General features: G+C 46.4%; 1 long non-coding RNA gene across 1 annotated transcript; it reads left to right on the top strand.

Annotated features, from left to right (window-relative positions):
* The first annotated feature begins 7,776 nt into the window (after positions 1-7,776).
* Positions 7,777-11,455, top strand: LOC104848600. The gene is made up of 3 exons (XR_776477.1): positions 7,777-7,853; positions 9,443-9,614; positions 11,300-11,455. It is a non-coding gene; the product is annotated as an uncharacterized LOC104848600 (long non-coding RNA).
* Positions 11,456-12,858: the final 1,403 nt, after the last annotated feature.

The raw sequence follows: 12,858 nt of genomic DNA, 5'->3' as shown, positions 1-12,858 counted from the left end.
ACAGACTGTGACTAACACATGGCATGCAGTGTTCATGTGTTATAAAACCCTCCTAATAATAAGGTGGAACTGCGAGGGATTCGACCAAGTGGGGACCACTGAAAGTTCTGGGAAAAGTGGAATGGACTAAGGGAGGTCAGGTCCCTGCGAGGAGATGGACTAGCCACCTGAGACGAAATGGTTGCTCTGTCATTACAAGAGGATAGCACTTTCATGCTTAAAATCTCCCACTTTTAAAGGAATTTTGAGCTGTTTTAGGCTCCAAAATTATGCTTTTATTTGGAAAATCCATACTATAGCCTCAAAAAGATGGATATCCCCACAACCAGACCAGAAACGACTGCTTTAGTATTATCTGAAACAATTCATCAAACAGCAGCCTCTACTACAGATCCGGTGCTGCCCTGTGGCCACCTGTATTTTTTGTGACTTCTCTGCCCTTCTTATTAGCTGGACAAAAACATTCCACACTTGCCCACAGGCCAGCTCTTCTCCCACTTCTTCCCCACGGTGCTGCCTTGCCACGATACCATCGTCCAGCTCTCTCTTTAGATCCTCTCAATGCCCAGACCAGATTACTTTGCTGAGGCTACAGAGATGGTTTATGTCTAGATGTCTCCCGAAAGCCTCATGCGCTCATAGGTGGGGCTGTTGGAGGCGATTAGATCGTGGGGTGTGATGCTCATCAAAGGATGAGCCCACTGAGTTTAGAGACAGCTGTGGTGTTGGGAGGTGAAGCCTGTGGGAGACATGTGTCTGGATGCACAACCTGCAAGGGTTGACCTCCCTCCTCCTCCCTTGATCTCTCTCCGCTTCCTGTCCACGATACCACAAGCTGTTTCTCCACTGCCAGGCCCCTGTGCTATGCTGCCCTGCCTTGGAGCCAGGCTACCATGGACTAATCCTCTATGAACTGTGAGCCCAAGTCACCCCCACCTCCTCCACACTGTGGGTGTTCAGTGTTGTGTCTCAGCCATGAGAAAGTGACTAAGACAGTAACAGTTGGTAACTGAGCAAAAGTGTCTCCCCCATCCCACTGGATCATTAAGCACCTAAGCATTGAAGGGCATCTGGATGGTGAAGGTCAACTCGAGTTCAGCCTTCAGAATGTGGATTATTGTTATCATAGACAGGAAGAGGCACTTCTGTCACCTGAAGGAGGATGGAAAAACTCCAAAAGCAAAAAAATCAAAGAATTTCTAGGCAATAGTCTGTGCAGAAACAAGGAAGGCAAGCTGAAAGCAAAGGTCGGTCTCGCTCTGAAGGCAATGCCACCAAGTTTTGTTCTGCCCGACGGGCCAGAGGAGTTATTACCATGCTGAGGTCAGTGTGGTTGCATGATCAAAGCATTTCAGGGGAATTAATTAGATGGTGTTATGGGTTCAGGCTGAGTTCGGGTGGAAAAAAGTCAGGAAAAGAAAAATCATTTGAGAGGTGTTGGAGTGATTAGGAGTTTGGCTGAATTTGTCTGGTCAGACAATGGGGTGGAGTGGACATGGAAGGAAGAGGAGGGAGAAAAGATCAGCACTGATCGGGAATACACGTAAATAGTCAGATATTTGTGGATCAGGAAAGAACAGGGGACAATCAGGGAGGACCAGAAGGAATGAATAGAGCTCACAACACAGACGGGACCCTCGAGCCTCCGTTCCACCATCAGCTTGTTCCAGAGAGTGAGGTCCACTATTGGAGAATCCCCACACTGAAAAGTGGGCTCCCTGAGATGGGGCAGATGGCATCAGGTAAGGCGTTGCTTCCCTGACCTGAGGGTGCCCGGTACTCGACGGCTGAATTGGTCACGTGATGCTCAACCCTCTGTGCTACTCTTCATTTTTGTGTCCTAAAGCGGAAACAGAAACACTCTCCCTCCTTACTTCTGATGTTGAGACCTCCGGCCAGTTTCCTGGGCACAGGTAAATAGAACCTGATGTTGTGGATTTCCACACTTCCTGTCTTGATGATCTGGGGCGAATCGCTTGACCTTACTGGACTTCGGTTTTGCCATGATGATGATAAAAAGAACAGGCAGGGATGTTAAAAGAATTAAATCGCATATGAAAGCAAGGGGTGCATTGTAAAATGGTAATGCATGGAGTTAAGAATAATAATAAAATGAGAGTTTCCTTGATATTGTGACAAATATAGAGCACTCAGAAATAGGATTATCAATTTGAGTCTACCCTTTAACTTCAAGTAAACCATCAAGATTTCTAATCTGCCACATAAGACCCCAAAGCAGAACAAAGGTCACCAGTCAAAATGTCAGTGGGCTAGGGTCCCACACTCTTCTGATTATGAACACATCTAAGCATTTGGTATTTGTTTTTAAATTTTTTTAATTTACCCAAACCCCAGTCTAATAAAGTGAATTTTAAAGTACTAATAGATCATAACTTTCTAAAATCAATTACATTTTTACTTAGCCATTAAGTTATAAAAATTTTAAAATCTCAATCTATTCTTTCAAAACAGTCAAGGATTTCTGTTGCTTCTTATAAAATTAACTCCTCTCTTTTCAAAACTTGGATCAATTTCTGCTTGCACTTGGGAGAAGTCCTATATATCATTTTTCAGCACAACCAGCCCATTTACAAATAGGGCCATTTCTGAAAATAGACCATAACATAAACACAAACCCTTCCCAGAAACCAGAGCTTAAATAAGAAAAACAAGCCTGGTTGGTAAAGGTTCCTCAGCTGCCCAGCTGCTGCTTCTCCCCTCCCAATCTTTTGAGAAAACCATAAGCAGCTAGCGATCCCGTTACCTTTCCTGAGAAATGAAGAAAATTCAAGATTGTGGCTTTTATCATTTATTTACACAGAAAGTATAAGTCGGGGACTGGGGAGCTGTGTTTATGATTGTTTGTATATCTGTCCTGAACTTTCGATTTGTGTTTGCTCTAGACTTTTGAAGCCCCCTTTAAAAGTCATCTTAGTAGACACAGATTTTTTACCCCTGGCTAAACAGAAAGCTTTCTACTGCATCAAAGTCTAAAGCTTTTGATCTCGCCCATCCTTGTTCGTTCATAGTCTCTGCATACACAAGCAAGTGATCTTTCCTCTGTGTCTATTAAAACTCAAGGAAAGGTGATCTTTTTTTTATTTCATTCTTCATCCCCAGGGACAGCTGACAGTGATTGAGATCTGAAGAGAGGTGGGTGATATAGGCAATTCATGCCCGTTTTTATTACCACTTGAAATTTGAATTAAAGATTCAATATTTCAGAAAAGACAGCTTGCTATGCCAGTTTCTGACCTGAATTTTAATGGTGTGATGTGACTACTCTGTGCTGGCAGCTGTGTCACCCTGTGCAAGTACAACCAAGGGACACAGCAGCAAGGTTCAGGAAAGCCCTCTTCAACCCTGGTCTCCTGGTGGCTGCCACCTGCCATGACTGTCTGGGGCCCATTGGGCCCTCAGGGAAATTCTTCAATAGAAATCTCCTTAGAGTTAAGTATGGATTTTAACAAAAATCAATATATGATGTTGATAGAAGAAAATTGTGATGAAATAAATTTAACAAGGTTGGCAGGGGATTTTGTTCCTTTAGGGGCTCTGGGGCCAAACTTAGGACCTCTTGTATGCCAGGTACCTGCTCTACTACAGAGCCACAGTCCCAACCCTGACAGAGTTCATGTGGGCAAATGACAGTTTTGCAATCCCACAGCTCTCAGAACCAGAAGTCAGAGAATTCAGCTCTGCAGCTAGCTCAGAGACAGGAAAAGCCTGGAGAAAGAATAAATAAAGAATAAAAAGTGTGTGTTCTTCAGGTTGCCTCTTCACACTGCCGGTGGTCTCTCTTGCCATGCAGAGGCTTTTTAATGAGATGAGATCCCAATTGTTGATTCTTTGTGCTAGTTCTCATGCGACTGAGGGTTTTTTTGTGAAGTCTGCCTACACCAGTGTCTTTGCGAGTCCTACCTCACCTCTCTTCCAGCTGGTTTAGTGTTTCTGTTTTAAACTGAAAGTGTACATAAGGATCTAAATGTATAATAGATAATGTGAAATACGAAGAAAGGGTCCAGTGGGGAAGGGGAAGAGGGAGGGGTAGAGGAAAGGGATAAATATGAGAAAAGGAAACAAAGTCTGTAAATAGGGAGGAGTGGAGGGGGTGAAGGGAGGGCAGGGGAGTGGGGAAAAATAAGAACCAAGATCTGTCATGTAAAGGTCCAACATCCCAATACTGAATGTCAGCATATTGTGTACCTACAATGTATCAATAAAATTAATGAACTAAACAAATCTCTCCCTCTTCCTCCCTTCCCCTAGACAGGTGAGATAAACAGTCTGAGTTGGGCATGGTACTGTTTAGCACCAGCATGAGTGACTCCATTTGGTTTTGTCATGGGAGACTGGTGTGGGAACTCAGTCCAAATCCACCTGACTCTTGCAAGTTTTATTTAACAATATTGTTCCACTTTGTACCCTAGAAATACTGGGAGACACACCATCTTACCTCTCGGAAATTATTCTGAGACATAAACTGTGCTACGCTTTTTTAATTTGTGCTTCTTCTGCACATGAGGTCATACTTTGTGTTCCATTTTACATCCTGCTTTAGTTTTGGTTAGATTTTTATTATAGGGGCTGGGGATTTAGCTCAGTGAGTGGTTCCACCGCCTCCCTCGTAAGTGCAAGGTCCCGAGTTCAATCCCCAGCACCAAAAAAAAACCAAAAAACAAGAAATGATATTATAAGCTAGTTCATTAAGCGCTCTTTACACACATTTTAATAATTATACAATATGTCTTCATACAGCTATGCAGTAACTGATGTTAACTGCCCAAGTGAGGCATTTGGGTTTCCTCCTTATAAGTAATACTGCCCAAAATTATTTTATTCATCAATTTCTATCTGCATTTCTACATATTTCCCTAGGATGAGAGGACCTTGAGTTTTAGAGTTTTGGGAGGTATTCTTCCATATTTATGGCTTCTGAGATTTGATAAAATTGTGAAGGAAAATAAACAGACTTGCCAATAAGAAAGTGGAAACATTTAGGTCCCATTCTGTAGTGTTATGAACACTATCTAGGGAAGTTCAGGGACCCTGTGTGTATTTTCTTTTGTCTACACATCTCTTCATCTCCATCTGTCAGTCTCACATGACTGTTCACAACATTCTGAAAACATAAATTCTGAAATAATACTAGCAGGGCACAGTGTTGCACGCCTGTAATCCCAGCACTCTGGGAGGCTGAGACAGGAGGATCACAAGCAATAACTTAACCAGGGAATTTTAACAACTTAGTGAGGCCCTATCTTAAAATCTAAAAATTAAAATAAAATTTGGCTGGGGATACAGCTTAGTGCAAAAGTATGGGTTCAAACCCCAGAACTACAAAAAATTAAATTAAATTAAAAATTTACTTTTGGGCCTGGAATTTGGCTCAGTAGTGCCTAGCCTGCCTGTCAAGTGCAAGGTCCTGAGTTCGATCCCTGGTACTGAAAAAAAAAATCTTTGATTTGATATCTCTGTACTTTTTTAACTTTCTACCAATTGTATGTAATGCATGTTTCAAATGTCAATAAGTGATCTTCATGATATGATTACAAATTTCTTCTTTGGTTTATGCTTCTTCATACTTAAATAAAGATAAGTTTTAGAGAAATAAAAGGGCCTCTAGTTTATAATGAAAATTATACATAGAAAAATTCAACAAAAAGTTGGATTGTTGACAATTAAAGTTGTATATTGTAAACTAGACTATTGGATAAACTTGATGAAAAACTGCAGTCTTCTTAATTAAATGCAGCTATGCAAAGCATGACCAGGGAAATCTGCACTTAGCTAACAAATGGCCAACAAACATTTAAGGGTATAACTGGTAAAACTGTCATTTTTTAAATATGTGATGCGGCTGAACATCTCATACATTTCCTCTTTTAAATTCTGTTCATACTTCTGCTCATTTAAACCCTAAGTCCTTGACATCTCGTCCTCCTGGTTTGCCTCACTTTTGTGTTGCAAATGCATTATATTCCTTCGAAATGTGTCTCACAGCCCCTCTCACCAGGCTGTTCACTAAGTGTCACACGAACTGCTCTGCCCCCCCATCAGCATCGGGGCTCTTCCTGCCTAAAGGTGTGGGCTTCCCCCACCTTCATCCATTTTCCGACAATGTGGCCCCCATGTAGCAGCCACCGCACACCAGTCTGATAAATAGCGGAATCTGCACTCCTCTCCGAGTTTGGACGCAGTTCATTTCTCACATTAACAGCATCGTAAGTGTATGCATTTCCTAATGCGGCCACATCAAAGGACCACAGCCCAGGCGGCTTTCAAATAGGAAATAGAGTGTCTCACGGCCCTAGGTGCGGTGTCCTAAATTGGTGTCTGGAGGGTCAACTGCCTCTGGGACCCCAGAGAATCTGTGCCGTGCCTCTCGGTTTCCATGGGCTGCCAGTGACCCCCACTTTTCACAAGCTCCCCTCAACCTCGGCCACCACCCATACCGGCCTTCTCCATATGAGTTTGTCTCAGCGTCCACACTGCATTGTTTGCAAGACACTGGGCATGCAGGGTAGGACCCAGACTCCCAGTCCAAACGAGGGCTTGTTCTGAGATTCTGGGGTAGGATTTCCACACCTTTCATGGAGAAGGTTAGTTTTGCCCTTACCAACAAGGTAACCTAGGCTGCCTTGAATGGGCTGTGATTCTTAAGGCAAACACGGAACCCACGCTAGATGTTATTTTTAGCTTGCTGTTAGTGGTGGTGTATGAGTGCAATATATAATAATTACATTCACCTTGGGGCCCTGGGCTCTAATAGTTTTCAGTTCTTTATATATACTAGCTATTAGTCCTCTGTCGGGGAAGTAGCTGGTAAATTTTTTCCCCGATTCTGCAGGTTTTCTCTTACATTACAAGACATTAGGAAACAACAGACGAGACTTAGATGCTACACAACCAAAAATAATCTACTGGACAAATACCCAGCAACAGGACTGTGTGGCTTGTGCACTCTGCTGAGACCTCGCAGAAGGGCCGCCTGCATTCGGTCAGGGCCCTGCTCTCGCCCTCTTACATAGGGATGATTTTATCTTCGAAATTCTGTGAAGTCAAGGCAGAGACAAGAGGCCTTGCTGCCAACGTGACCACCACTGCCAGACACGGGGCTGGCCTGGCCCTGGACCTGCATGGCTAGAATCCCACATGGCCACAGTGGTCGTCACAAAGGCCCACAGCTCAGCGGTCTCAATAACCATGTTACTGCCCACCCTAGTCGCTTCCCTCCTTGCTGAGACACAACACCAGCACTCACACCTGGAGGAGGGGTTTATGGTGGCTCGTGTTTCCGTCCATGGCTGGCTCCAAAGCAGGGCAGCAGGGCGGAGGTGAGCTGCTCACGACATGGCAGCAGGAAGCAGAGAGAGCTCCAGAGGTCAAGGGGGTAGCAGAGAGACAGGCCCTTCCAGGCCACGCCCAGACACCTCCTCCACCAGGCTCCACCTCCAACGTCACAGAGGGCCTGAACCCAACAGCAGACCCCTGATGAAAATCACGCCCGTGACCAGTCACCTCCAGATGCCCACCTACAAGCCTCGGGGCTTCGGAGGGCAACCACCCGAAAGCACAGCGCTGTGTACAGTTCTGCAGTCCAAGCAAAAGCGAAGCTCCGGGTTTCAGCCCACGTCCCTGCACCACTAAGCTGCGTCGCGCCTGCTCCGGCTCCCGCAAGCTGCCGGGTCTTTCCACTCATTGCCTCTCTCTCGACCTCCAAAGGCAGCAGCAGGAGGGGGTCTCTTTGTCCCTCTATACTCCCTCCTCCCCCTCTGTGCCATCTGCCCAGCCCCGTGAGGAAAGTCGTCCGATGCTCACGACTCTTCCAGGATGAGACTGGACTGATTCAGGTAGGTCCAGGGCTGAGAGATAGGGACCTCAGTCTTCCTGCCTGGGGTACAGGAAGGCAAAGCAGAGAGAGAACAGGTGTGCAGTGAGCTGGGAGAGAGAACAATGCTGCTGGCTCCGCAGAGACAACAGATACCGCTGCGGGGAAGAAAGGGCGAAGCCTCCGCCTGCCCTGCGCACCAGGCCCCACACACATCGTGGTGACAACCGGGACTGAGCTTGCAATCTCCTGCCACGCCCCAGATGGAGCAATTAACTTTGCCGTCTACAACCTCAGGGTGGATTTTCCCTTTGCCTTGTTAAATACCCACAATAATCATGTCAGGGACAGAGGGCAGTTCAGGCACTACAGAAAACATAAAGTTTACATACAGCTTTTGATTTCCAAGTCAAGATGTAATTTTCAAATCTGGTTCTTATTTATGGTGACATTAAATCTGTTGTTGTTTTTATGCAGTTTAAATTGTGATAAAGACATAAAGCAACCAAAAGGCGATTTTAGTAACACCTAACAAGCAGGCACTGTGATTTAAGCTAAAAGCCTAAAACTTAATTAACTCTGCTATGATATAGCAAAGGCCATACCCATACAGTAAAGGAGCAAAAAAGAAGGGCGCAAATTTATAACTATATCGATAGTAATAGCATTTTTATACCGCTAATTTCTGCACAAGCGAAGCATTTGAATCAAAGAGTATATCCACTTCTAGTTGGCACATATTTTTGGAAGAAATAGAATATTTTCATCTAGGAAAGAAACAGTTTAAAAGCAAATGGCTATAAATGCTTTTATAGAAAAATTGTAATTTCCAAACACCCTAGATGTGCTACACATCCTAAAAAAATTAAAATCGCAAGCCTGCTATTAGGGAAGCTGGGGAAGGGAGGAAAACAGAGAAAACGCGGTAGCGTGGTGAATTGGTCTCTTGCTCAGTCAACAGACTCGGGAAATAAAATGTGAGCGTAAGAAAGTAGAGAACGGCAGCTAGCCACCTCAATATCCTCGGGAATTGCAGGAAGCGAATTTTATTTATATGAAAAGACAAATTAGGTCCCGTGTGCCAATCAGTAAATCCTTGTAAGTCCTACAATTAGTCTGAGGCAGAGAGAAAGGATGCTTCCTGCCCCTGCTTGGGCTGGAGGCACCCTGCTCATGGTCCCAGAGGAGACGGTGGGACTCTGAGAGGAGTGGGCCGGACACACTGTCACCAGCCGGCCACCACCTGGGCCCCCGGGGGTTTCCCATGGTGGGGGGGGGTGGCCCTACGCTAAAGCTCCAGCCGGTGTCCGAGCTCGGGCTGAGCAGCCACACCTCAGGATCAGTGACTCTTTCAGCAACAGGACATCTGCCTGGGGCACCTTGGAAGAGAGAAGAGAATGGGGTGTGAATCCAGTCCTCTTCTCTTCGTGTAATGGGCTATGGGGTCACCGTGGAGCACAGGGGAGGAAAACAGACACTGCTGGGAAGGAGCTGCGTTGACCAGGAAGGAGGACCGCACAGTCTGATCTCAGTCTTGAGATGCCCTTTATTTAGAATATTTTCTGATTTATTTCTTTTTTGCAAGCTTGACTTTCTTCTTTTTGGTACCAGGGGATCGAGCTCAGGACCTTGTACTTGTGAGACGGGCACTGGAACCACTGAGCTATGTCCCTGGCCCACGGTGGCTTTCCTCACCCGCTTCTCTAAGATCTTCTATCAGTTGGGGACAATGCATGATAAAGGCCACTCTTTCCAGGAATCATGGGGACGCTGCCTTTGAAAGGTAAACCTTCGGAAACCGTCTGGTTATGCACAACAGCAGGATTTCAGAACCCCGTGGCCAGCTTGCAGCATGACTGTCATCAGGAAGCCCTTCCAGTGCCACCTCAAATTACGCTGTATAGTATAATAGCGGTAACAGTAATAACAGTAATTGTGTCTTGTGCCTCACCATTTGCGACTCTGTCTACACACACAATTTCACTGGCTTGGATTTTATCCCAATAGGACTTCCTTAAGCACTAAGGGTAGATGGGAAGAAAGGAGATCATTTCCTCCCTGGAGGAACTGAGTGTCCTACAAAGGGAGGCTCCACGTGGCTTTGATACAGGATGGAAGGAAAACGTGTGTGTTTGGGTGAGCTGGGCTTGGAGGTGAAGAAACCATTGCTTTCGGCTGGGTAAGCCCAGGGGAGATGACAGCATCTGGGGAGGACAGCACGAGACAGGGACAGCAATACAAGGAAACGCAGACTCCAAGGGCCAGAGATGTCAGCCCCTCGATGATCTGGGGACTGGTGCCCAGCACTGTGTGCCTCCCCAAGAAGGAGAGAGACAAATCAAAGACGACACCGCAAAGTCTCGAGGGAGAGGTTGCGGAGATTCCAAGATGCTGCCGGGAGGTGCGGTTGGACCCAGAGAACTGTCTTACCTACGCCAGGCAGGGTTGTGGCCCTGCTGGTCCAACTGGGGACACTGCACTCACTCCTCGTAATCCAGAGAGAGTAGCTGTGCCGTGTTCATAAGCCCCCCAGCTGTGGGAGTTTGTGCACGCAGCTCTGGGAAGTGAACACCCTCTCTGAACAATGCTGGTGCAAACGCAGAGCTCTCCAGCTTAGCTCGATACGATCCACAGACTCTGAGTGGAAGGGTGGCCTTCCCCACCTCAGGGACGCGCTCACTGGTGCTCCCTGCACCCCTTCCACAGCTGACACCCTGCCCTGCCCTGGGCCTGACCTCCCAGGGAGAAGGCCGAGTCTTCCTCCCTGGACAGCAGTGAAGCGGCTTTCCTTTCCCATGCAGAGTGGGACGAAGGTACACTGCACATTCTCCAGCAGCGTAAATCTGGGCCAACCTCAGGCTCAGGCCATTTGTAAGAGCGTTTTAAACCAGAAACAGAGGAGCTTGACTCGCAGTGTTAAAAATTAAGAGGCTTAAAGACATCCATCCGCTCTTCTCCTAGCCCTGCCCTTCCCCTCCCTCCGGTGAAACAGAGCCTGGGTGATTTAAATTGCCTGCTGTTTACATACAGACTTATCCCAGAGACACATTTCAGAGTTAATGAAACAATAAAGATGCCAGGGCAGAAAATTTGGATGGCAGAGTCAGGAGAAAAGGGCTGACTTCTCTAAAAAATACAGAAACCGGCGCCAAATAACAAGGATTGTTCTAGAATTCAAAACAGCTTGGGAGGGTTTGTTTGCCAACAGTGGAAAACTTGGTGAAAAGACAAAACAGAGGAAACGGGCCAAAGGAAGGGAAAGCAGGAAGAAAAGGAAGGAGGAGGCATGCTTGATGAAGCGCTTGCCGTGCCAGCCTGAGTCTTAACTCTCACGAGAAGCTTGAAGGAGAGTAGTCAACTTTATTTCACAAATGAGAAAGGAGAGACACAAAGGGGACTTGTTTGCCCATTATGTGGGAAGAACTATATTCCAAACTCCAGAGTTTGCTTTTGCTTTTGCTTTTTCAGAATTCCCTAACTGAGGCAAGAAGTATGGAATTTTGACATCCCAGTTCTACTATATCTGTACACGACAAGAGCAATCAAGAGTCCCGAACCGGAGACCTGGAGACCACATACCTTGGTTTTAGTTTGGGTTTGGAAGATGAAAACTGAGAGCCCCTCCCCCCAAAAAAGGAAACTTGGTTTTGTTGAAACATCGTTGTTTTTTGTTTTGTTTTGTTTTGTCATTGAGTTTACTGGTACATTTTAGGTACACAGTACAGTCACATTCATCACTGGGATCTTGTACCTTTACATGACAGGTCTTGGTTCTCATTTTTTCCCCTAAAACATCTTTGTTTGCATGTGAATCAATGTAGGCAAGAAAACAAAAGGGGCAAACCTGGGGAGGAAAGTGACAATATTTTTCTGCCTTTGAATTTTACAATATTTGGCACTAAGCTTGAGAAGACTAGTTCAAAGATTTTCCTACCAATGTAAGTTAAATATGAGAAGGGAAAGTCCTCGTTGTGAATGCAGACATAATGCAAGAACATAAAGCTGTCAGTTTCAAAGATCATAATTCTTGTAGGGCCGGTATCTTGGGGAAAACAGCTCAATCTTTCCTCCATGACTGCCCGTGGCCCAAACGGAAATGCTGCCCTTCAGGAGGCTTTACACAGTTTGCTTAATGCAAAGCAAGGGTGGGGGGCAGGCATGGCCCTGCGGGTTGTGACTGCTTGTATTCTCATCCACGCTCTGCCTCCCGTGGGGTACCAGTGCAGTCTGCTTGGTTGTCTAAGTGTCAGTACCCAGGAGCAGGGGATATTTACAGAGCTGCTGTGTAAGGACCCCCTATAGCAGGTTAAATGGGGTTTTGCCAAAAGACGGGTCTGTTTCCTAATAGTCCCCCGCCAGCTTGCATATATGACCGGATGTGGACACAGTCTTGGCAGATGTGATGAAGACCCTCGCGATGAGATGCGGGATTCACAGAAGCCCCAAATCAATGGCAGATGTCCCTGGAAGAAGCAAGAGGGGGACGTGGACACAGTAGGACCAGGGGAACTGGGCAGGTGTGGACTGAGCAGCCACTTCCTCCTCTGACAGTAGACAGGAGTGAGGAGCAGACTCCGGCTTTGGTATCATTCTCTCTCCCTCCTGTGAGGACCAGGCCCAAGGGCCCCGGATTGCCCCGGGTCCCATGCACCCCCCACAGGCTCCACCTTTAATGAGAAGGGACCCCTGGGGCTCATTCCATACCCAAGCCAAGCACAAGGCCAGAGGACTGGCTGGGAGGATGTGGTGTGGTGGAGGCCAACATTTCTGGCCGAACAGTTCCTCTACCAAGTGCTGTGTCTGGGCTTTTCTACCACACTCTCACTCGGTCCTTGTAACATGTCTGTGGGGCATGCACACCCTCATTTTAAAGCTGGGGGCAGAAGCACACAGAAACTGAGTCCCTGGCTCTGTCTCACAGACCTGAGGGTTCCTGATTCTGGAATCCAAGCTTTGCCCTCCTCGCTGGTTTTCCGAGGCTGTTGTATAAAGAAAGCATCACATAGCGGTGGCTTACACAATGGGCA

Source organism: Fukomys damarensis, unplaced genomic scaffold, assembly GCF_012274545.1.
Source record: "Fukomys damarensis isolate Sample0158 unplaced genomic scaffold, DMR_v1.0_HiC HiC_scaffold_6, whole genome shotgun sequence".
Lineage (NCBI taxonomy): Eukaryota > Metazoa > Chordata > Mammalia > Rodentia > Bathyergidae > Fukomys > Fukomys damarensis.
The sequence above is the reverse complement of the archived record's forward strand: the minus strand, read 5'-3'. Positions and strand labels throughout refer to the sequence as shown.